The sequence below is a fragment of the Pelophylax lessonae genome (assembly GCF_965119305.1).
Source record: "Pelophylax lessonae genome assembly, chromosome: 3".
Classification (NCBI taxonomy): Eukaryota; Metazoa; Chordata; class Amphibia; order Anura; family Ranidae; genus Pelophylax; species Pelophylax lessonae.
In genome coordinates, this window is record NC_138770.1 from 180,370,934 (window position 1) to 180,397,971 (window position 27,038).

The 27,038-nt window shown below is 46.6% G+C and overlaps 1 protein-coding gene across 1 annotated transcript in view; it reads right to left on the reverse strand.

The window, feature by feature from the left end:
* The window catches only part of LOC309548977 (apolipoprotein L6-like), a 125,631-nt gene extending 99,879 nt beyond the window's left edge, over nt 1–25,752 (reverse strand). Inside the window, 1 exon segment of the mRNA XM_082248912.1 lies at nt 25,717–25,752. The gene's annotated coding sequence lies outside the window, so the exon portion shown is untranslated.
* Nucleotides 25,753–27,038: the final 1,286 nt, after the last annotated feature.

A 27,038-nucleotide genomic window follows, 5' to 3' on the forward strand; every position in this document is an offset into this window, starting at 1 on the left:
ACTACCATGGGCATCCGCAGAACTTTTTTCAGGGGGGGGCATAATTTTAAGGTCACCCATGCTCCACCCCTTTTCAACAATGTCATGAAGGGGAGGACCTTAGTCATTATACTTATTTTTAGTATTTATTCTTAAAGGGCAAATGGCAGCATTTGTTTTTTAAGCATTTGTTAACCTAAAAAATATATATATTTATTGATCCTGTTCCCTTAAAGCATGGTATACAGCACAGTGCTTATGTTGTGTAATTTGGCCCTATCACCTAAAATACCTGACTGATCCTGCCTGGCTATGTCCTCCCCTCTGTAAACTGACCACGGTATACCATGGCTGCTGAGCCCTGACACCGTGGTCAGTTTACGTGTCTCCATCATCCGCAGCCCCCCTGTCCTCCCCCCTCTCCCTCCCTGTCTGTCTGCTTCTGTGTCAGTGCCCACCCCTCCCCTCTTGCTGCTGTAGTTTCATTTAATGTTTCATATCCTGTCTACAGTCTGTTTAATAATCCCGTGTGCCCCTGTGTCTGTGTTTTCTAAAAATAAGCTGTTCTTTACAAGTTTTCAGAGAGCCAATCGCTGATCACATGACCCGCTGCCTCTCTCCTCCTCTCCCCCTCCCCTCCCGACTGATGTCAGCAAGGAATCCTTGGCTCCACCCGCGGCAGGCAGCTGGGAAAGGAGAGAGCCGACATCATGAGCGGCGCCCAGCACTATAAAAGCTGGTAAAGAACGGCTTATTTTTTAAAACAAGGACACAGGGGCACACAGGATTATTAAACAGACCAGACGGGATGGTATAAAGTGTCACTTTAAAGGGGAAGTTGGGATTCCAGGGGGGGGGCATTTGCTCCCCCCCCCCTTGCCCCTACTTGCGGATGCCCATGAGCACCACTTACCCAGCATCAGACCACTGTACACTGCAGGGAAAGTATGTTGTATGTTGGAATGCTACAAAGGAGGGTCAATGCCCAAGGCAGCAGCTCAAAGCTTGCAATTCTCACAAGTCCCTCCAGATCTGGATCTCCCTATGTACAATGTGAGAGGAAATCGACAATAAATTACAAACAATACAACAAAAAATACTGTCCAACACTGACAAAAAGACTGTTGCCCCTGCAGGAAGATAAGAACCACACAGGTTCAGACTGAGGGACACAGGATCCAGATCAAAGGAGATATGCAGGGTCCAAACTGAAGAGACACGCTGGGCCCAGACTGAAGTAGATATGCAGCAGTCAGACTCAGTGGAATGTGTAGGGGCCAGACTGAGTAGGACATGCAGGTGTGTCACATACCTGTATGAGGAGCTTGAGATGATGAGGGTGGCCTTTTGAACAATGCCCTTCCCAACACCTCTGGGAGTGGAGACAGGGACTGCTAAGACAGCAGAAGAGCGCAGGTGTCAGGTAGTTGGACCAGCGAGCTTGAACTGAAAAGTAGTGATGTTGGATGATCAGCATGAGTCAGGTCATTAACCAAATTTGGGAACAGTCAGGGGGAGAGGTACCAAATCATGGACAGAGTCCAGGTCAGCTCCTCTTGATCTGGTGGTGAGCATATCCTGCATGGGCTCATGTAATGACATAGTACCATTCTCATAGTTGCCAACATTTGAAAAAAAATTCCAGGGACACTTTGCAGCACAGCTATCAATTACCACACCCACTTCCCTGAAGTTCCGCCCACTCCGCATAATTATTCTGTGCCTATTTGTCATCAGATTACAGGGTCTACTCAATAAAGAGAGAATTACAGGAAACTGAAAAGGGAGGTGCACATATAATGAATTATATCATAAGCAGGGGCGTAACTACAGGGGTTGCAGGGGTTGCAATCGCAACCGGGCCCCATGCTTCAGGGGGCCTGTGCAGCTCCCCTGTACACCTGGATAGGAGGGGCGGCGGGGGCGGCATGTAAAGAAATCACTGTCATCCTTTTTCCTCCTGTAGCTGCAGGAAGAAAATGGAGGAGATTGGTTCCTCTGTATGCTGCCCCCTGTGGGCTCCCCTGTCCCCCCCCCTTACTGTGCTGCCCCCCCTCCACTGTGCTCCCTTCCCTCTCCTGCTGGCTGCTGCAGGGGATGTGTCACAATAGAGAACAAGGAAGGAGTCGGTAAATATGTAATTTACCAGCTCCTTCCTTTTCTGAATGGACAGAGTCATAGTCAGCAACATTGTAAAAAAATAAAATAAAATTATAATAAATAATACAATTAAAATACCAAAAAATAAAAACTACTGACACCAGTGGGTGAACTTCCAGGATCACACAGGTCACACTTGCGACTGGGCCCTGGCTTTCCACCACCGTGGGGCCCCAAGATGGCAGGAAGGGGCCCCACTGCAGAACTTGTAAAAGGGTCCCGCTGCGGGACCGTAATAAAGGGCCCCGCAACGAGATTAAAGGGCCCCAGGATCAGTGGGAAGAGCCCCAAGCTTGAAGAGAAGGGCCCGGCCAGGGGTCCGGGGGGCCCTTCCTGGTTTCTTGCACCGGGGCCCTGAAGGTTCTAGTTACGCCTCTGATCATAAGTAGGGTTGAGCGGACACCTAGATGTCCGTGTTCGACGGGTTCGGCCGAACTTTAAAAAAAAGTCCGGGTCCGTGTCCCGGACTTTTACCGAACTTTTCCCGGACACCGAACCCCATTGAAGTCAATGGGGACCCGAACTTTAAGGCACTAAAATGGCTCTAAAACACCAAAGGAAAGGGCTAGAGTGCTGCAAATGGCAGCAAAACGTAATTAAGAGCATGGCAAGTGCTCTGCAAACAAATGTGGATAGGGAAATAACTTAAAACAACAAAAAAAAACAGAAAAATAAAACAATGTTCTTCTTCATCTCTGAAGGACGAGGCCCATATGGAGTAGGAGGGAGGTTGAGGTGGTGGTGGATGTGGCGGTGACATAGGCGTGCGCACAGGGTGTGCTGGGTGTGCCTGGGCACACCCTAATCACCTAGGGCACATAGCATTGCCAGTGAGGAGATGGGAAAGATCTCCCTGAGACCTGCTCTGCTCTATTTCTCCTTGCCTACAGGTACATGGCCCCGATACATTACTCTCCCTGCTGGCAAACACATGCATGTGTATTTCAACTTTGGGGTGCACACCTTAATGCAATAGGCTGCGCACACCTATGGGCGGTGTAGGTGGAAGCGGCGGTGGAGGAGGACCAGGGCCGGATTAACAGCATCATGGGCTTGGTGCTGAGGATTTTGAAGGGCCTTAAGGGCCGTGCCTTGCCATGCACCCAGAGGAGGAAGGGTGCAGCCATGCATGCCTAATTCAACATGGGATGCTGTCTCTGAAGCCCATAAACACATCCATGCATCGCCAACTGTCCCTCCTTGTCCGGCCTTCACGCTGTGTGGGGAGGTTCTGAGGGTGCTGCCTGGGGAAGCGAGCATAGAAGCCAGACTTCTGTGTTTACAAGTGACAGAAGAGCGGTAACAGTGAATATGGCCAACCCGGGGCCTATATAAAAGGTAGGGGCCTGGAGCTGCAGCTCCAATAGCCCCTACATTAATCTGGCCCTGAGGAGGAGGACGAGGTAGCCAACACTGCTTCTTTTCAAAAATTTTAAATGAGGGTACACCCCAAAAGAGTGAGAAAGAGCAAAAATGGAACAATGGGTGGGTAAGGTCGGTATCCATTGCTATTCTGCATAAGGTACGGAAAAGTCCCGTGGGATCCATGCCTGGTTCATTTTAATGAACGTGAGCTTGTCCACATTGTCTCTGGACAGGCGGCTGCGCTTGTCTGTTATAACGCCCCCAGCCGTGCTAAATACCCGTTCAGATAATACACTGGCTGCAGGGCACGCCAGCACCTCCAAGGCGTAAAGGGCAAGCTCAGGCCATGTGCCCAATTTGGAGACCCAGAAGTTGAAGGGGGCAGACCCGTCATTCACTACATGTAGGCGTGTGCACACATACTGCTCCACCATGTTGGTAAAATGCTGCCTCCTGCTAAGACGTTCCATCTGAGCTGCTGGTGCTGCTGTTTGTTGTGGCGTGCTGACAAAGCTTTTCCACATTTCGGCCATGCTAACCCTGCCTTCTGAGGTGCTGGCGGTGCCCTGGTTGCGTTGGCGACCTCCTCCTCCTCCTCCTCTGCCTTGTGCTTCCACTGTGGCCCCGCTGTCAGATGGGAATGCCAGCAGCATGGCGTCTACCAGCGTGCGCTTGTACTCGCGCATCTTGCGATCGCGCTCCAGTGAGTGAATTAAGGACGGTACGTTGTCCTTGTAACGGGGATCCAGCAGCGTGGCCACCCAGTAATCAGCACAAGTTAGAATGTGGGCAACTCGGCGGTCGTTGTGGAGACACTGCAGCATGTAATCGCTCATGTGTGCCAGGCTGCCCAGAGGCAACGAAAGGCTGCCCTCTGTGGGAGGTGTATCGTCCGTGTCCTCTGTATCCCCCCAGCCACGCACCAGTGATGGCCATGAGCTGGCCTGGGTGCCACCCTGCTGTGAACATGGTTCCATCTCCTCCTCCAGCTCCTCCTCCTCCTCATCCTCCTCATCCTCCAGAACTGTGCCCCTGCTGGACAATTGCGTCCCTGGCGTTTGCGTGTGCAGGAACCCACCCTCGGAGCCCCTTGCGAATGACTGCCCTGAAAGCCTTGGAAATGTTACCTCTTCATCCTCCTCCTCCTCCTCATCCTGTGCCACATCCTCTTCCATCATCGCCCGAATTGTTTTTTCAAGGAGGCATAGAAGTGGGATAGTTAAGCTATCAGCACAGACTATCCCCCAATTTAACTGATCCCCAAAGGTTTTTGATTAAATAGCGGAATAGAAAATATGATCCAAAAAAAGTGTATGTATATCACACGTACACAACCACACTAGGCCCCAATTACTATTGTTTGTACCCCTAAAAGGCTAGATGAGGAGTAGGGGGAGTATGGAACAGGCAGCACCCTCAAACCTTCAGAAGTATGAGATGAACCCCAACAACTTGGAAAGGTGGATCTCTCTCACACGTACCGACACAGACTATCCCGCAATTCAATTGATCCTCAAAGGTTTTTATTGAATAGCGGAATAGGAAATATGATCAAAAAAAGTGTATGTATCTCGCACGTACACAACCACACTAGGCCCCAATTACTATTGTTTGTACCCCTAAAAGGCTAGATGAGGAGTAGGGGGGGTATGGAACAGGCAGCACCCTCAAACCTTCAGAAGTATGAGATGAACCCCAACAACTTGGAAAGGTGGATCTCTCTCACACGTACCGACACAGACTATCCCGCAATTCAATTGATCCTCAAAGGTTTTTATTGAATAGCGGAATAGGAAATATGATCAAAAAAAGTGTATGTATCTCGCACGTACACAACCACACTAGGCCCCAATTACTATTGTTTGTACCCCTAAAAGGCTAGATGAGGAGTAGGGGGAGTATGGAACAGGCAGCACCCTCAAACCTTCAGAAGTATGAGATGAACCCCAACAACTTGGAAAGGTGGATCTCTCTCACACGTACCGACACAGACTATCCCGCAATTCAATTGATCCTCAAAGGTTTTTATTGAATAGCGGAATAGGAAATATGATCAAAAAAAGTGTATGTATCTCGCACGTACACAACCACACTAGGCCCCAATTACTATTGTTTGTACCCCTAAAAGGCTAGATGAGGAGTAGGGGGGGTATGGAACAGGCAGCACCCTCAAACCTTCAGAAGTATGAGATGAACCCCAACAACTTGGAAAGGTGGATCTCTCTCACACGTACCGACACAGACTATCCCGCAATTCAATTGATCCTCAAAGGTTTTTATTGAATAGCGGAATAGGAAATATGATCAAAAAAAGTGTATGTATCTCGCACGTACACAACCACACTAGGCCCCAATTACTATTGTTTGTACCCCTAAAAGGCTAGATGAGGAGTAGGGGGAGTATGGAACAGGCAGCACCCTCAAACCTTCAGAAGTATGAGATGAACCCCAACAACTTGGAAAGGTGGATCTCTCTCACACGTACCAACACAGACTATCCCCCAATTTAACTGATCCCCAAAGGTTTTTGATTAAATAGCGGAATAGAAAATATGATCCCAAAAAAGTGTATGTATATCACACGTACACAACCACACTAGGCCCCAATTACTATTGTTTGTACCCCTAAAAGGCTAGGAGTAGGGGGGAGTATGGAACAGGCAGCACCCTCAAACCTTCAGAAGTATGAGATGAACCCCAACAACTTGGAAAGGTGGATCTCTCTCACACGTACCAACACAGACTATCCCCCAATTTAACTGATCCCCAGAGGTTTTTGATTAAATAGCGGAATAGAAAATATGATCCCAAAAAAGTGTATGTATATCACACGTACACAACCACACTAGGCCCCAATTACTATTGTTTGTACCCCTAAAAGGCTAGGAGTAGGGGGAGTATGGAACAGGCAGCACCCTCAAACCTTCAGAAGTATGAGATGAACCCCAACAACTTGGAAAGGTGGATCTCTCTCACACGTACCAACACAGACTATCCCCCAATTTAACTGATCCCCAAAGGTTTTTGATTAAATAGCGGAATAGAAAATATGATCCCAAAAAAGTGTATGTATATCACACGTACACAACCACACTAGGCCCCAATTACTATTGTTTGTACCCCTAAAAGGCTAGGAGTAGGGGGGAGTATGGAACAGGCAGCACCCTCAAACCTTCAGAAGTATGAGATGAACCCCAACAACTTGGAAAGGTGGATCTCTCTCACACGTACCAACACAGACTATCCCCCAATTTAACTGATCCCCAGAGGTTTTTGATTAAATAGCGGAATAGAAAATATGATCCCAAAAAAGTGTATGTATATCACACGTACACAACCACACTAGGCCCCAATTACTATTGTTTGTACCCCTAAAAGGCTAGGAGTAGGGGGAGTATGGAACAGGCAGCACCCTCAAACCTTCAGAAGTATGAGATGAACCCCAACAACTTGGAAAGGTGGATCTCTCTCACACGTACCAACACAGACTATCCCCCAATTTAACTGATCCCCAAAGGTTTTTGATTAAATAGCGGAATAGAAAATATGATCCCAAAAAAGTGTATGTATATCACACGTACACAACCACACTAGGCCCCAATTACTATTGTTTGTACCCCTAAAAGGCTAGGAGTAGGGGGAGTATGGAACAGGCAGCACCCTCAAACCTTCAGAAGTATGAGATGAACCCCAACAACTTGGAAAGGTGGATCTCTCTCACACGTACCAACACAGACTATCCCCCAATTTAACTGATCCCCAGAGGTTTTTGATTAAATAGCGGAATAGAAAATATGATCCCAAAAAAGTGTATGTATATCACACGTACACAACCACACTAGGCCCCAATTACTATTGTTTGTACCCCTAAAAGGCTAGGAGTAGGGGGAGTATGGAACAGGCAGCACCCTCAAACCTTCAGAAGTATGAGATGAACCCCAACAACTTGGAAAGGTGGATCTCTCTCACACGTACCAACACAGACTATCCCCCAATTTAACTGATCCCCAGAGGTTTTTGATTAAATAGCGGAATAGAAAATATGATCCCAAAAAAGTGTATGTATATCACACGTACACAACCACACTAGGCCCCAATTACTATTGTTTGTACCCCTAAAAGGCTAGGAGTAGGGGGAGTATGGAACAGGCAGCACCCTCAAACCTTCAGAAGTATGAGATGAACCCCAACAACTTGGAAAGGTGGATCTCTCTCACACGTACCAACACAGACTATCCCCCAATTTAACTGATCCCCAGAGGTTTTTGATTAAATAGCGGAATAGAAAATATGATCCCAAAAAAGTGTATGTATATCACACGTACACAACCACACTAGGCCCCAATTACTATTGTTTGTACCCCTAAAAGGCTAGGAGTAGGGGGAGTATGGAACAGGCAGCACCCTCAAACCTTCAGAAGTATGAGATGAACCCCAACAACTTGGAAAGGTGGATCTCTCTCACACGTACCAACACAGACTATCCCCCAATTTAACTGATCCCCAGAGGTTTTTGATTAAATAGCGGAATAGAAAATATGATCCCAAAAAAGTGTATGTATATCACACGTACACAACCACACTAGGCCCCAATTACTATTGTTTGTACCCCTAAAAGGCTAGGAGTAGGGGGAGTATGGAACAGGCAGCACCCTCAAACCTTCAGAAGTATGAGATGAACCCCAACAACTTGGAAAGGTGGATCTCTCTCACACGTACCAACACAGACTATCCCCCAATTTAACTGATCCCCAAAGGTTTTTGATTAAATAGCGGAATAGAAAATATGATCCCAAAAAAGTGTATGTATATCACACGTACACAACCACACTAGGCCCCAATTACTATTGTTTGTACCCCTAAAAGGCTAGATGAGGAGTAGGGGGAGTATGGAACAGGCAGCACCCTCAAACCTTCAGTATGAGATTGTGTTCACTGTACCCCACAAAGATTGAGTTCACTGCACCCCACAATGATTGTGTTCACTGCACCCCACAAAGATTGTGTTCACTGCACCTCACAAAGATTGTGTTCACTGTACCCCCCAAAGATTGTGTTCACTGCACCCCACAAAGATTCTGTTCACTGTACCCCACAAAGATTGTGTTCACTGCACCCCAAAAAGATTGTGTTCACTGCACCCCAAAAAGGATGTTGTTCACTGCACCCCAAAAAGGATGTTGTTCACTCCACCCCAAAAAGATTGTGTTCACTGCACCCCACAAAGATTGTGTTCACTGCACCCCAAAAAGATTGTGTTCACTGCACCCCAAAAATGATTTTGTTCACTGCACCCCAAAAAGGATTTTGTTCACTGCACCCCAAAAAGGATGTTGTTCACTCCACCCCAAAAAGATTGTGTTCACTGCACCCCAAAAAGATTGTGTTCACTGCACCCCACAAAGGATTTTGTTCACTGCACCCCAAAAAGATTGTGTTCACTGCACCCCAAAAAGGATGTTGTTCACTGCACCCCAAAAAGGATTTTGTTCACTGCACCCCAAAAAGATTGTGTTCACTGCACCCCACAAAGGATTTTGTTCACTGCACCCCACAAAGATTGTGTTCACTGCACACCAAAAAGGATTGTGTTCACTGCACCCCAAAAAGATTTTGTTCACTGCACCCCAAAAAGATTGTGTTCACTGCAGCCCAAAAAGATTGTGTTCACTGCAGCCCAAAAAGATTGTGTTCACTGCAGCCCAAAAAGATTGTGTTCACTGCAGCCCAAAAAGATTGTGTTCACTGCAGCCCAAAAAGATTGTGTTCACTGCAGCTCACACACAGAAAAATGGATGTGGATCACTGACACCTGCCTATCTCCAATCCCACACCACACAGCAATATCGATTGTAGTTTGTAGAACACAGTTTCCCTAAAATTCAGCAGACTCTGTCCCTAACAGGATTGAGAAGAGATCGTAGATCAGGATTGAGTGCAGATTCACCCCACCCCCCACACAGCAATATCGATTGTAGTTTGTAGAACACAGTTTCCCTAAAATTCAGCAGACTCTGTCCCTAACAGGATTGAGAAGAGATCGTAGATCAGGATTGAGTGCAGATTCACCCCACCCCCCACACAGCAATATCGATTGTAGTTTGTAGAACACAGTTTCCCTAAAATTCAGCAGACTCTGTCCCTAACAGGATTGAGAAGAGATCGTAGATCAGGATTGAGTGCAGATTCACCCCACCCCCCACACAGCAATATCGATTGTAGTTTGTAGAAGACACTGACCCTATATAATTCAGCAGACTCTATCCCTAAAATGCCTACAACTCGCCCTGCCTAAACACTCCGACCTGTCCCTCAATTCTATCCGGACACAAATGGTTTTTTCCTGCCTATCTTTCCCTAATCAGCAGCCAGCACGTTGATGTGTGCTCTGTCCCTGAATCTAAGCAGCATAATGACGCCGCTGCGGCTGCCTCGAACTTATAAAGACTTGGTCACATGCTTCAGACGGCCAATCACAGCTACTGAGACATTTGCAGGCATGGCTGGGATGGCTTAAGGCACACCAGTTAAACGATTGTTGATTGGCTGTTGAAAGCCCGCCATGAAAAGAGCGCCAAAGCATGCAAAACCCGGAAATAAAACGACCGAACACGGATTTTTACCCGAACATACAGTAAAGTGTCCGTGTCCGTGTTCGGGTACAAAAAATCCAATTATTCGGTACGAACACGAATAATACAGTCCGTGTTCGCTCAACACTAATCATAAGTGACACATGCTCATTGAAAACACTTTGTAATTGTAATTTAAAATGTTTTTTTCAATATATGCTTTTCCAAGTTTTAATTCATACCATTATTTTTGTAAGTGAAGCCTTGCACTCATAAGTCCCGGTTCACACTACCGCGACTTGTCAGGCGACTGGTCAGCCTGACAAGTCGCGGTCCATTCTGTGCTACGGGAACCGTTCTAATAGGAGCGACTCAAGTTGCTCCGACTTAGAAAATAGTTCCTGTACTACTTCGGGGCGACATCGGAGAGACTTGCATTGACTTCCATTATGTGAAGTCCATGCAAGTCGCGCCGAAGTCGCGGTGCACAGCGACTTCACTAGTCGCCCCCGAAGTCGGATCGCCATAGTGTGAACCGACACTAAATCCTATGTTTATTTTTGATGAAGGGTAGTAGGTGCAGAATAAGTTTGCAATGGTCCTTGAAGCCCTTTTGTTTAATTCCAGGAAGTGCATCTGCCTATCTCTTACATTTTCTCCTTTGAATACTTCTACTTGTCAGAGATTGGCCCCCAAACCCATTCAAAATTAACCACTTGCCTACTGTGCACTTAAACACCCTTCCCATCCAGGCCAATTTTCAGCTTTCAGTGCTGTCACACTTTGACTGACAATTGCGCGGTCATGCTACACTGTACCCATATGAAATTTGTATCATTTTTTTCACACAAATAGAGCTTTCTTTTGGTGGTATTTAATCATCTCTGGGTTTTTTATTTTTTACAAAAAAAAAGAATAAAGACAGAAAATTTTGAAAAAAAAAAAAAGTTTTTCTTATTTTCTGCGAGTAAATTTTGAAAATAAATTTTTCTCCTTCACTGATGTGCGCTGATGAGGCGGCACTGATGCGCACTGATAGGCTGCACTGATGGGCACTGATGAGGTGGCACTTATGGGCACTGATGAGGTGGCACTTATGGGCACTGATGAGGAGGTACTAATATGCCGCACTGATGAGCACTGATAGGCGGCATTGATAGGCGGCACTGATAGGCGGCACTGATGGGCACTGAGAGGTGGCACTGCTGGGCACTGAGAGGCGGCACTGATAGGCGGCACTGATGGGCACTGGCGGATGGCACTGATGGGCGGCACTGATGAGCACTGATGGGCAGCACCATCAGTGCCCACACTCAGTGCCCATAGTGCTGCCAGTCAGTGCTCATCAGTGCCTAGATGAGCAGGCACTGATGGGCACTGACTGGCAGCACTATGGGCACTGATTGTGGGCATTGATGGGGGGCACTGAGGCGGGCACTGATGGGGGGGCAATGTGTGTATGTTTTTTTACCTTTAGTAATCAGGGCACTGGTGATCAGTGCCCTGATTACATTGCTGTGTGTCCCCGGCGGCTGACGGCTCCCCCTCCTTCCTCACACTGCAGGCTCTGTGTGAGGAAGGAGCGCCGGCGATGAGAGATGATCTCATATGTTTACATATGAGATCATCTCTCATTGGACTGCTTGATCATGTGGTGAATGGCCGCTGTGATTGGCCATTCACCACGATCTGTGATCGGCCGTGTCCAAGGGACACGGCCGACACAGACTCTCCCCGATGTGCGCTCGCGGGAGCGTGCGGGGAGAGTCTTTCTGGGAGGCCGTTTAAAAACGGCCTCCCGAAAATTCAAGTCCGCGCTGCAGCCGTATATAGGCTGTAGCGCGGATGTCAGGTAGTTAAAGGCTTTCTCACCTTCCACAGAATATGTTCATCCTCTGCAAGGGGCAAGTAATGTCCACTTCTGGGTGACGGTCCTTCTCTGCTTTGCAGCTGACTGTGGCGGCCGGCGCTAGCGAGGCGCTGCTGAGAACGAGTGCCTTTGATTTAAAAATGGCGCCATTATGTAACTGCGCATGCGCCTGCCCGGCCGAGCTTGTGCAAGCTTTCCCAAGCCTGGCAGGCGTCGGAACGGCACATGCGCAGTTGCGATGTCAGCCCGCAACCATTTTTTTTACAGCCACCAGCTGCCCGTAACGGACATTTACGGATAGCCGGGACAAATTAAACTACCCGGGACAGGGTCCTATTTGCCGGGACTGTCCCTGTAAAAATAGGACAGTTGGCAGGTATGCATTCTTCTGTGATTCCAGGGCAGCATGATGACATCTCATTTAGATGGCAGATCCTTGAGGCCCTGGGCTCACAGGAAGCGGGATGAACGATGCTGGGTGTCATCCAGCCTGGAATATGACCAACACTAGATCGCAGTGTGTCTGCAAAAAACAGCACTGGAGAGGAGGTCAGTTTTGCAAAAGGAGCTTAATTTTCGAAATGGTTTTGGTATTTTGCTTTCCAGTTCTTTTAGGCCTCATGCACATGGGGCATATCAATACGTACACTCATGCAAGGGCTGCCTTTGCCCACACAAAATGCATATTTATTCCATGCATCTGCATGCAGCCAGTCCCATTCGTGTCAACTGGGACACAGTGGCTGCATGGACACAGACTAGTCCCGATTTTAAATCTGTGCAGGTGTGAGTGTGTGTCCCAGAATGCGGACAGTGTGCGTTCAGGGACATGCACCCACAACATGTAAACAAGGTCTTAACAAGGCTGGAATGGGGATTTAAGGAATTTGTAAACTCTAAGTTCTTGTTCACATGTGGGCTATAAAGTATCTCACAAAAGTGAGTACACCCCTCACATTTTTGTAAATATTTTATTTTCATGTGACAACACTGAAGAAATAACACTTTGCTACAATGTAAAGTAGTGAATGTACAGCTTGTATAACAGTGTAAATTTGCTGTCCCCTCAAAATAACTCAACACACAGCCATTAATGTCTAAACTGCTGGCAACAAAAGTGAGTACACCCCTAAGTATAAAAGTCCAAATTGGGCCCAATTAGCCATTTTCCCTCCCCGGTGTCATGTGACTTTTTAGTGTTACAAGGTCTGAGGTGTGGATGGAGAGCAGGTGTGTTAAATTTGGTGTTATCACTCTCACTCTATCCTACTGGTCACTGGAAGTTCAACATGACACCTCATGGCAAAGAACTCTCTGAGGATCTGAAAAAAGAATTGTTGCTCTACATAAAGATGTCTTAGGCTATAAAAAGTTTGACAAGACCCTAAAACTGAGCTGCAGCACGGTGGCCAAGACCATACAGCGGTTTAACAGGACAGGTACCACTCAGAACAGGCCTCGCCATGGTCAACCAAAGAAGTTGAGTGCACATGCTCAGCGTCATATCCAGAGCTTGTCTTTAGGAAAAAGACGTATGAGTGCTGCCAGCATTGCTGCAGAGGTTGAAGGGGTGGGGGGGTCAGCCTGTCAGGGCTCAGACCATACCCTGCACACTGCATCAAATTGGTCTGCATGGCCAGAAGGAAGCCTCTTCTAAAGATGATGCACAAGAAAGCTGCAAACAGTTTGCTTAAGACAAGCAGATGAAGGACATGGATTACTGGAACCATGGCCTGTGGTCTGATGAGACCAAGATAAACTTATTTGGTTCAGATGGTGTCAAGCTTGTGTGGCGGCAACCAGTTGAGGAGTACAAAGACAAGTGTGTCTTGCCTACAGTCAAGCATGGTGGTAGGAGTGTCATAGTCTGGGGCTGCATGAGTGCGGCCGGCACTGGGGAGCTACAGTTCATTGAGGGACCATGAAAGCCAACATGTACTGTGACATACTGAAGCAGAGCATGATCCCCTCCCCTCGGAGACTGGGCCGCAGGGCAGTATTCCAACATGATAATGACCCCAAACACACCTCCAAGATGACCACTGCCTTGCTAAAGAAGCTGAGGGTAAAGGTAATGGACTGGCCAAGCATGTCTCCAGACCTAAACCCTATTGAGCACCTGTGGGACATCCTCAAATGGAAAGTAGAGGAGCGCAAAGTCTCTAACATCCACCAGCTCTGTGATGTCGTCATGGAGGAGTGGAAGAGGACTCTAGTGACAACCTGTGAAGCTCTGGTGAACTCCATGCCCAAGAGGGTTAAGGCAAGGCTGGGAAATATTGACACTTGGGCCCAATTTGGACATTTGCACTTAGGGGTGTATTCACTTTTGTTGCCAGCAGTTTAGACCTTAATGGTTGTGTGTTGAGTTATTTTGAAGGGACAGCAAATTTACACTGTTATACAAGCTGTACACTCACTACTTTACATTGTAGCAAAGTGTCATTTCTTCAGTGTTGTCACATGAAAAGATATAATAAAATATTTACAAAAATGTGAGGGGTGTGCTCCCTTTTGTGAGCTACTGTATATATTTTTTGTTTTTTCCTTAAGGTAACGCCTTAAAATCCATACCAGACTCAAACGGTCTGGTGTGCATTTTAGGGAACTCTACACATCTTTTTTTCATTCTAGGATGTGCTACAGTAAAAATGACATTTACAAAAAAAAAAAACCCTTAAGACAGATTAAATTACTGGCAAAGAAAACGTCATTGCCAAAAAAGCGCACCTCTCCAAAGTTCCCCCACAATACATAACAGACCTTGAGTGCCGGTTCACACTGATGCGATGCGGGAAGGCTGCGAATTCGCAGCCTGTTCCCGCATCGCACACGCACCCCAGGCAGTTCACACTGCCATATGCGATCCGCTGGGGGTGTCAATGTAATCGCAGTGCGATCGTGCAGTTCGCACAGGATCGGATCGCACAAGTGTGAACCGCTGTGCGATCCGATCCTGATGCGGCAGCAAAAATGCCTCCTGTGCGTGTTTGCTGCGGGTGCGATGCGAATTTAGCCATAGAAACTGTATGGCTAAACTCGCACCGCACAGCTGATCGCATGTCATGTCGGAGCAGTGCGCTCCGACATTACATGCGAACCCCGCACACGCAGTAGTGTGAACCGGGGCTTAGTGTAAGCAGGACAGATATATCATTTGCTGGCAATTTACTTTTTTTTACCTTTGTGAATGTCAGTGCTAAAAAATCTCTGGAATTAGTATTTATGTTTTTGCATTGCTACATGTCCCCCAGGTAGTGCCTACCCCCATGCTATTTTTGACACCCCTTTGCCTATTTGTCTAGAAAATAGGCATTTTTAATTTGACAGTTTTGGCTCCCTTTGGCTCTAGTGGGGTTCCTGTTCAGCGTGACAACTTGTTCGAAGCTCAGCGAATTCCTGCTGAACTGAACCCAGGGCAGTTTGGCTCATCACTAAACATAATAAAGAAAAAAAAAGTGAAATAAAGGTAATGCAGCCACCTCACCTAAGGACTACTAAAGTGCAATACTATACATTTTTGCTCATAGTTTAGATTTTATTTAAAAGAAAAGTATCTTTTTTGGCCATACTTCTCATGTAGGGAGAATGTCGGTCATAGAAATACACTGTTTTGCTCTCCTGCAACTTTAAGTTCGGCTGACAGCGGGCTATTGTCTGCTATCAGCTGACATAGCAGAGACAGTACAAGTGCTGGAAGGATCCTGACAATATTGTCCTGAGTCACCCAACTGCCTGATTGCCAGCTGGTTGCCCCCTCCCCAGCTCAAACTCTGGAGGAGCAGAGCAGAGAGCAGTGCCTGACAGTCACTTCTCTCTGCTCAGAGAAGACCGAGAACTGAATAATCAGCGGTCATTTGATTGCTCGGTTTTCGGGCTTAGAGCCAATTTGGGACAGCTGCAGCATCACACCGAAGTTGCAGTATAAAGGTGAATATTCAGATATAGCTTTCCAATATCACTTCAACCTCATAAATGCAAAACAAGTACATTCACAGGGTTGCAAATAGAGGAGGTGCTTAGAAACGTTTGCTTGCAGAATTCAAAGTGCTCACTAGGATCCATGATAATTGCAGATGTTGCATGTTTTTATCTAATAATTCTGTCATACCCTGTGCACTTCTCTCCAGCCCATACTGTTCACTCTTATCCCTTTCACACTCCTCTTTTGCACATATAGACCCCTCTCAACCCCTGCACACTCCACTCCAACACATACTTCTTTTGATACCCTCCACACTTCTCTCCAGTACATACTGCTCCTTTTGATACCCTTCACGCTCCTCTCCAGCACACACTGCCCCTTTTGATACCTTCCACACTCCTCTCCAGCACATACTGACCTTTTTGATACCCTCCACGCTCCTCTCCAGTACACACTGCCCCTTTTGATACCCTCCACGCTCCTCTCCAGCACACACTGCCCCTTTTGATACCCTCCACACTCCTCTCCAGTCACACACTGCTCCTTTTGATACCCTCCACGCTCCTCTCCAGCACACACTGCTCCTTTTGATACCCTTCACACTCCTCTCCAGCACACACTGCCCCTTTTGATACCCTCCACGCTCCTCTCCAGCACACACTGCCCCTTTTGATACCCTCCACGCTCCTCTCCAGTCACACACTGCCCCTTTTGATACCCTCCACGCTCATCTCCAGCACACACTGCCCCTTTTGATACCCTCCACGCTCCTCTTCAGTACACACTGCCCCTTTTGATACCCTCCACGCTCCTCTCCAGCACACACTGCCCCTTTTGATACCCTCCACGCTCCTCTCCAGCACACACTGCTCCTTTTGATACCCTCCACGCTCCTCTCCAGTCACACACTGCCCCTTTTGATACCCTCTACACTTCTCTCCAACACATACTGACCCTTTTGATACCCTCCACACTCCTCTACAGCACACACAGCCCCTTTTGATACCCTCCACGCTCCTCTCCAGTCACACACTGCCCCTTTTGATACCCTCTACACTTCTCTCCAGCACTAACTGACCCTTTTGATACCCTCCACACTCCTCTCCAGCACACACAGCCCCTTTTGATACCCTCTACACTCCTCTCCAGCACACACTGACCCTTTTGATAGCCTCCACACTCCTCTCCAGCCCATACTGACCCTTTTGATAGCCTCCACACTCCACTCCAGCACACACTGCCCCTTTTGATACCCTCCCCACTCCTCTCCAGCACATACTGACCCTTTTGATACCCTCTACACTTCTCTCCAGCACATACTGACCCTTTTGATAGCCTCCACACTCCTCTCCAGCACATACTGCCCCTTTTGATACCCTCCACACTTCTCTCCAGCACACACTGCTCCTTTTGATACCCTCCACACTCCTCTCCAGCACATACGGACCCCTCTCATCCCCCCTTTACACTCCTCTCCTGCACATACTGTTCACTAAAACAGATCATCTGCTTTGTGTGTAATACCATCCGTACAGCGTTTACACAGCTTTTGACAAGCTGCATGCAGCAGGGTTGGATGCTGCACCTGTCCCTCCTGGGCACACTAAACATCGAGAGGGAAGCACTGCTGCTAGATTTGTTTTGATATCTTTTACATGCATTTTAGTGCAGTTAACATGCCTTATGTTTTAAGGTTAAACTCTAGACATACAGCTAAAAAAACAGACAATATACACACAATGTATGCCCCTATAGAAATAGTGCATTAAGGAAAGGAAAAATAGTGCATCAAAGGAAAAAAACTTACTGTGCTCCAGTGGAAGAGAAAAGCAAGCTGTTCAGTAAAGTACGTTGCCTTCTATGTGAACAATCGTTTTATTATATGTATACTGAAGTTTACTATACAATGTGCCAAAGTCCAGTTCCGTGAAAATATGATAAATTATGTAGTCAGCGCATGTAAAAATGGATTTTTGTAAAATCTTACCGTAAAATCCTTTTCTCTTAGCTCATCGACAGACGTAGTCCTCGGTGATACACCACCTTCGGGTTATGTTACCTCCGCAGGAGCAGGACTAGACAGGAAATTAAAAAGCTCTGGCCACACCCTAGGGGCAGTCCCAGAGGGTATATCCTCTCTCTCTCTGCCTCAGCAAATCAGTTATGTGAAAAAGCAGTGCTTAGAGAATTTAACCCAACCCAACTCCAAAACAGAGGGGCGGGGACTACGTCTGTCGATGAGCTAAGAGAAAAGGATTTTACGGTAAGATTTTACAAAAATCCATTTTTCTCTAGCGCTCATCGACAGACGTAGTCCTCGGTGATACACCACCTTCGGGACGTCCCAGAGCAGTATCACAACTGAGGGGTGGGAAAATGGAAATCAAATCCCAATCTAGAAGGCCCAACCGGTGCCAACTAGAAGTTTACAATGCTCATCCTTAATGATGAGACTCAACCAAAAAAAGAGAAAACAATTTTTTTTTTTTCAAACAGAAAAAAACCCTCGAGGTAGACCACCGGTCTCCTCAAATTGCGGCCTGCAAAACCTTGCGGCCAAATGAGGCATCCGCCGATGCCGTCACATCAATTTTATAGAATTTTGTAAAGGTATGTACCGACGACCAGGTGGCCGCCTTACATACCTGAACCACTGACGCCTGATGGCGAAAGGCCCAGGAAGTACTGAGCGCTCGAGTGGAGTGCGCCCTAACAGGGAACGGAGGACTCTGACCCTTAATAGAATAAGCCTGTACCACCGTTTGTCTAATCCATTTGGCAATGGTCGCGGCAGATGCAGGCAAACCCTTTCTGGGGCCATCCATGATCACAAAAAGTGAATCAGTCTTACGGAATGATTCCGTAGCTTTCAGGTATACCCTGATTGCCCGAACCACATCTAAGGAATGCAACGCATGTTCCCGATGATGCTTGGGCTGAGGACACAAGGAAGGTAGTACAATATCTTCATTCAGATGAAAATCTGAAACCACCTTGGGAAGAAAAGATGGCTTAGGATGAAGTACTACCTTATCCCTATGAATCACTAGGTATGGTGACTGGCATGATAATGCAGCCAGTTCTGACACCCTGCGAGCAGAAGTAATAGCCACCAAGAAGGCCACCTTCTGGGATAAAGTAAGCAAGGGAATCTCCCTGATGTTTTCAAAGGGAGGTTTCTGTAGAACCGACAAAACCAAATTAAGATCCCAGGGCGGTAAGGGCGCGCGGACTGGAGGAGCCAGGTGCCGCACCCCCTGGATGAAATTCCGCACCAAGGATTTGGTAGCTAAAGGCTTCTGAAAGAAGATTGCTAATGCTGAAACTTGACCCTTGATGGTGCTCAAGGCTAGCTTCTGCTCAACCCCTTGTTGCAAAAAGGCCAATATTCGAGTCACCGAATAGGTACGTGGAGGAAATCCTAAAGATTCGCACCACGCAATATAAGTCTTCCATGTGTGATAATAGACTTTGCTGGAAGTCGCTTTCCTTGCTTTAATAAGGGTAGGAATGACTGAAGTAGACAAACCTCTGTCCTTCAGTACTTGGGTCTCAATGGCCAGGCCATTAAAACCAGCGACTGTAAAGCACGAAGGTAAATTGGTCCTTGAGACCACAGACACTCCCTGAGACGAAGTTCCCACGGAACGTCTGCGACTAACATGTCCAAGTCGGCCAGGCCGGCTTGAGGAGGCCAGCCTAGAATTTCTAGGACCACTGGCGCTGATTGGATCTGAACCAGGCGTCCCTAGAGCTATCTGGCCCCGACCATCCGAGAAAGTCTGGTCGTTTTCTGTTCCCACACATTTATCAGATACCTGATAGTTATCAGGAAAGGTGATCTTTTCTGGTTGAACCTCAGGGACCGAAGTCACCCGACTAGAGGCTACTTGGCCTGTCTGGTCAACCAGATCCGATTCCTGTGAGGTATCGGGACTAATCTTAGGAAAAGGTAAAGGAAAAGATCTTTTCAGGGAACGGTAACTACCGCTTCCTGTGGTACTTAAATGTTGGAAGGGAAGAATCGCACCGGTAGTAGTGGTTGATGCTCGATCTAATGTCCTGAATACCGGTGAAAACGTCCCCCCACCCTGAAACCGGGTGGGGGCGCACCTTCAGGCTGTGTACTCCTTAGCTTCGGGTTTGGCTGGGTTGGTCCCCTTCTTGAACCCTCCTGGAGGAGTCTTGCCTTTCCCGCTAGTACCAGCCGGGCGCCCTTTATGGGCGGTAAAGAAAGGTCCTCGCTTGTTGCGAGGTCCCTTAGCTTTTGCAGCCTGTGGCAAAAAAGTGCTCTTGCCCCCAGTGGCATCCTTAATGATTTCATCTAGGTTGGCTCCAAATAGACGATTCCCCTGAAAGGGGAGATTGGTCAAGGTCTTTTTGGAACCTAGGTCAGCTGACCAGCATTTTAACCACAGCACACGTCTGAGGATCACTGCTAACTTAGATGCATGCCCTAATAGGGGAGTAGTGTCCAAGGCTGCGTCACAGATAAACCGTAGCCCTTGTATGATCTGTTCCATCAAATCAGATGTCTCCTGGGGAATATCTTTTCCCCTAAGATCTTGGCGTACCATTTTCGCCCATTCCGTAAGTGTCTGGGAAACTAGACCAATAACGATTACTGGTCTAAATGCTGACCCTATCAGAGAAAAGATAGTGCGGGACTCTGCTTCTATCTTTCGATCCACCGGATCCTTAAAGGACGAAGTGTCCTCCACTGGAATAACCGTGGCTTTATTCAGCCTGGAAATAGGCGGATCCACGACTGGTGGTACCGTCCATTTCTTAATGATGGATTCCTCAAACGGATAGCGTCTAGCAATACGCTTGGAAATAGTAAAGGTACGTTTAGAATGCTCCCATTCTCCTTTAATCTGATTACCAAAACATTTAGGTACAGGAAAAGCCTTCGCCGTCTTGATGGGCTTATTAGTCCCAAAAGGCCTCTCTGTTTCAGTTGCCTCTGCCGGTAAAGCCTCAAGTTTTAAGGTTTCTTGCACTGCCACAACTAGTGCGTCCACCAATGCTTCTTCCTGAATTATAGCAAGAGAAGAAGCGTCCTCCTCACTGTCTGAGGGGGCTTTACCTGGGATAACAGCCCTTGCAGAGGAACCTGCAACGGCCGTGACCATCTCTGAATCTGAGTCAGAGGTGTCAGATGGTATAGGGGTAGGCGGGGGTCGCTTCCTTGACCCCCGTCCCTGACAGGCCGCCTCCACCCGAGCCACCATAGACTCCAAAATTGCTGTAAATGACTCTATACTCTGTGCACCGGCGGGTCCCGAGGCCCCCTCGAGGGAAACAGGTGGGGGAATATGTGTGGCAGGGTCCATAATAACTCCAGTTACTTCCTGGATAATATAATTCAAAAGTAAAGAAAAAAACTTTTTTTTTTTTTTTTTTCTTTTCTGACCCCCAGCGCCAAAAAAAGCCCCTTAGTGTTACCTGCTTAGGGATCCCTATCGATCGAGAGAGAGAGAGAGATAGACCCCCAGGCTCACCACTTGATGCTCAGAGTTAAACTGCAACAGCTTACAGCGCTGTCTTGACAAACAGGAAGTCTTTTGGCTGGCTGCCCAGGAAGAAAGGAGGCGGCTCCGCCCCTCTGCACGCCTTCCGGCGCCTCCCCCAAGCTCCACGAGGTGTAGGATCACCTCAAACATGGCCGCCCCCATGCTGGAGACACGAGGCTACGCCAAAATGGCGGCTCGTGCGATCCAGCAAAAAAAATGGCGGCGGCCTAAACTGAATAGCGGTGTGCTGCAGGGCACACAACACTCTCTCTGCATGGGGATATGGCGTGGTTGGCGGTACCGGCCCTGGCGGACCGCTTGGCCGTTCGGGAGGCCTGCTAATAGCTGGAGATCTGATTTGGAAGGCAGTCTACATGTCCGTGGCTTCTGACTGGTAGGTAGCTTATACTTAACCCATAAGATTCCCAGAATGCCACAGATTACATCTTTAAAACATGTATACAATAGATTGTTAGCTCCCAAGCCAAGCCTCCTGGCTTTTGCACACATAAATCACACTCAAAGTAGGAGGATTTGTGACATGTTATAGGATAGAAAGGACTCTTTCTTACCATACAGAGAGGGGCCCGCGTTCACCACAAAACCCGTCAGGGAAAAAGGGGGAACATACTACTCACCATACCGGAACCAGGCGGGCACCAACTCCTGACAGTACCCCTCTCCACCGGGGCGGGAGGGCTGTCGACCGATACGGACGCCGTGACTCATGGTCTTTGGCGTTTCGGCGAGACGTTTAACTCGCGTGGACAGTCCTTTAATGGGACTTTGTCGCGGCCGACCCAGCGCGGAGCTATGGCCTGCACGCGCTCGTAGGCTGAACTGGGGTGACCACCGGATCTCAACATCCAGCCCGTCGCCCAGTTCAGCTTTCTTGCTTGAAGATCTCACAGGAACACTGGAGAAAAAAGCTGTCTAAAAAAAATCCTTTAAGAAAAAATTCTTGCCAGGACCTAAGATCCCAGCAAGGTGTCTAGGTCCTTACTCCTAACTAGACAGAAAATAACTGATTTGCTGAGGCAGAGAGAGAGAGGATATACCCTCTGGGACTGCCCCTAGGGTGTGGCCAGAGCTTTTTAATTTCCTGTCTAGTCCTGCTCCTGCGGAGGTAACATAACCCGAAGGTGGTGTATCACCGAGGACTACGTCTGTCGATGAGCGCTAGAGAAAAGAATATTGTTTACACTGCTTGACTGAGAGGTTACCATCCTAGGTTGGAGTTTCCCAACATTTTGAAGACTCGGCCCCTTCATAATTCATGCTTTGATATCCTAAATTTTGTATAATAGTTAAAGTGATATTAAGGCCTCCTTTTTCAATCCAGTTCAAAAGCTGATTAAAAGTCTTATTTTGTGTGAAACATTGGCATTAGTCCAGGTCAAACTGCCTCCTGATCGCTGCCCTCCTTTCCAGTTTTAATAATAGCCCCAGAACTGTCATTTACATTACACTGTTGAAGAAAAAGAAAATTTGATGACCTGTCCAAAGTCCACAACTCGTTAAGGCCTTAAATGCTCTAGATAGGCTTTGTAGAACACAACAAATGGAAAATCCCATCCGTCCACAGCTTTGGAACTACAATATAAGGTATGCCTGCTGACAACATGATAAATTATTTCCAGTCGTTCCACCCCCAACTCCCCCTGCCAGCCCAGAATCTAGATTAAAAGCCAGTCCAGTCTTCTAACCATTTTCTCTCAACAGAGTTGCATCCTCTCCATGAGGATGAAAGTTAGTTGAATGAATACTACTCCATATGATTGTCTCTGGTTTTCATAGTGCCCATAGAACCATAATTATTTACTTATTACTTGAATTCAATTTAACATTACTAGGAAAAAAGAGACAAACTACCTCTCTAAAAATTTAGGGAAGTAATTCAAAATCTAAATTCCCAGTGTTCCATGGAAAAGACAATGGGAATGAAGAATAACAAATGTTCAAAATTTCTAAAACTTTGGGAACATTAGCTAATGCATTCTATATGGGTCATCTGATAACATTTTATACAGAAACATAGAATGTGTCGGCAGATAAGAACCATTTGGCCCATCTAGTCTGCCCAATATATCTGAATCCTATGAATAGTCCCTGGCCCTATCTTATATGAAGGATAGCCTTATGCCTATCCCATGCATGCTTAAACTCCTTCACTGTATTTGCAGCTACCACTTCTGCAGGAAGGTTATTCCATGCATCCACTACTCTCTCAGTAAAGTAATACTTCCTCATATTACTTTTAAACCTTTGCACATGGCAGAATCGAAGGACCGATTCATAGAGGTGCGCACGGGGTGTGCCTGGTCACACCCTAATCACCTTAAGCACCACTGGCTCCATGGGACCCAGGCAGCATGGGAATCGGATGTGGTCATGAAAGGGGGTAATCGGTGCAGGGAGGAGCTCTTACAAGAACAGATTCTATTGTGTGTCTCTCCCTGCAGCAACTGAAAGACATTTTCTCCTCTTCTCCCTTTCGCCAGCTTTCAGCTGCTGCAGAGAGAGACACACAACAGGATCGGTTCTTATAATTGCCCGACCCCCCCCTTCCCCAGCCACACTGATCACCCAATAACCCTCACTGTCCAGGATTCGACCCCCAGCTGCTCGGACTCCCCTGTGTGCTCCCCACCCCACTCCGCAGTGCTACCGACTTCCCTCCATCCCTCTCCTTCCGGCTGCTCACAGGTCAGCGGATCCTCAGGATGAAGAGCAAGGGAAATCGGTCATATTTACCAGCCCCTTCCTTTTGTGAATTAGCACAGTGAGTGATCAGTGTTTACTATGCTTCCTTTTTTTAAATAAACAGGAGTCTCTGTACAGCTGAGGCTGCAGGCAAAGGGACTGGTGAATTTATAGTCTCAGCCTTTCTCTGTCTCAAAAGTGACACACATCAGGGATCTGTTTAGACCTCTGATATTTCATCAACCCCCCTCCCCCTCCCACAAGCATTGTAATAATAAAAAAAAAGAAATAAAAAAAATGTAGAAATTTAAATAAATAAAAAACAGTCAAACAAATTAAGTGCTCATTCACACAGGGTTCTCTGGTCCATACAGTGTGAATGTGAGGTGTGTTTGTGCAGCTGGAGCTGCCTGTTACTCTAAAAGGATGCAGCGGCTGTATGAGCATAGCTGCAGGTCCTAATTTGACAGGTGTGCAAGTGTAGGTGAAGGGCCCCGCTGTTTGTATTCGGGGCCAAAAAATGGCACCCACACACCTGCAAACTAGGATCTGTGGCTGTGTTCGTACAGCTGCTGTGTCCCTATAGCGTAATATAGGCTGCCCGCACACAGCTCCAACCACAAAAAAAAACAGCACTCATGTGAATGTAATTGTGCAAAATAAAAAACAACAGAGTATACATATACCTTATACAAAATTGCAACATGCACTGTGCTACAAAGTGACAAAGCTGATATGAAAAACCAATATTCTATGATAAACATGCAAAAACAAAGTCCATAATGTAATTCCAAAGGTATCCCTTCACCATAAAACTGAGGAATCTTATGTGAATAATTCTTATCTTCATTCAATGTGTCACCTGTGTTAACTAGCCTCTTACCTGAATAAAACTTGAATACCGCATGTAGTTGTAAATCTCCAATGGGCCTGCTGTACTTCTTATTCGCCACTAGGTGTCCTCTGTCGTCCAGACTTTTACCAAATGCTAAATACGCATTTATGGATTTCCACAGATCATCTCGCGATACAATATGGGGTGGAGGTATATGATGAATAATCTCAGTGTAGTAGTTTAATACATTTATTCAAATATAGCTGCTAAAACGTACACATAAAAACAATATGTCCAGCGTTTGTATTGCAAGTGCCAGCTCGTTCTGGGATTTACCTCACTTCCGGTATCTCTGTTTACGCCCTACGTGTTACGTCACGACCACGTGACTTCTTCAGGGGATGTTATTACAAAGAAATTCTTGGTATGTACTATGTTAATTGTGACATTCTTTAATCTGACATTCTTCATCATTCTTCAAGTGGTTAAAATAAAGTGCAGCACAGCACTTTATTTTAACCACTTTTACTCTAACCACTAGCTTTGGATGAGATTTTCAGTGCAAGCAGCAGTCTGCACATTAGTTGGTATACATATTCACACCAGATAGCGCGGGAGTCTACACACAGTTTACCCATGTGAATGAGCTCCAATATCTAATTCACATACAGAGCATATATATATATATATATATATATATATATATATATACTATAATGCAATGTGTTCTGTGTTGTGTTCAACTTGTTTCTACACTCTCTTCTGATCATTTGCTACGGCCCTTCCCGAACATACCTTTCCTGTTTGTTTACCCCTCCTGCGACTTGGCACAGACTAAGGAAAATATGATGGTCTATTGCACTACCTTTGCATTTTATTTACTTTTTATTGTTCCCATCATTCAGAACATGTTTAACCTGTGATGTCCCTACAGTTGAGAGATCGTTTTTTATTTCAAACTTTGTAAACAGAACATTGTGCTCCTTCCCTGTTTATTTTAGATGATGTGATTTCTGTACCTCATAAGTTATTTGAAAGTGAAGTATGTACTTCTGCATCTTGTTATTCTAGAATAAAAAAAAAAAAAAAACATATTGTTCAGAAACAATATACCTATCAGCTGCTTAAATTACACATACACTAGATTACCAAAAGTATTGGGACACCTGCCTTTACATGCACATGAAATTTAATGGCATCCCAGTCTTAGTCCTTAGGGTTCAATATTAAGTTGGTCCACCCTTTGCAGCTATAAGAGCTTCAACTCTTCTGGGAAGGCTGTCCACAAGGTTTAGGAGTGTGTCTATGGGAATGTTTGACCATTCTTCCAGAAGAGGATTTGTGAGGTCAGGCACTGATGTTGGATGAGAAGGCCTGGATTGCAGTCTGCACTCTAATTCATCCCAAAGGTGTTCTATCTGTTTGAGGTGAGGACTCTGTGCAGGCCAGTCGTCTCACACCTTCGCAGCTGTGCCATTTGATTTGTCACATGACAGAGCCACAAAGGAAATTGGGGGTAAGTCGCTTCCTTCAAAACTCTGCCAGGCAGTCTCACTGACACAGAAGTGTGAAGAGGGGTAACAAATACTTCAACATTCCTCATCAATTTTTATATGTATATGGATACATTCACCACTATGACACCAGTGATTTGTTTCTCCAACACTAGTAAAGATTGTCTGTACAGAGTCAGAGTGTTCACACTGGACAATCCTTCCTCAGTGCGCTCCCTCCTTCCCCGGCCTCCTAGCCAATCACACTTTCGGGCCTTTGGCTGAGGAGTTGTGTAGTAGGAATGGGAGGAGCCTAATGGGAACTATGAGACTAGTTCTCCATCAGGTCCACCTCGTTGTTGATTGACAGTGCACAGCTGTAAGCAGATCGAGTCACTATTCAGTTAGGCAGTTTTTAAATCTGCTGACTGCCATGTACTGTCAGCCAATAGCCCCATGGACCTAAAAAATAAACAAGGAAGCTGGCGCTCTGAAGCACTGGGAAACAGCTAGTGTGCAAGCAAAATCATGAAATGAATAAAAACAGAAAACAATATATAACACAGATACCTATATGGCATTAGGCTGGGGTGAAGTCCATGTAATGAGGAAATGAGATG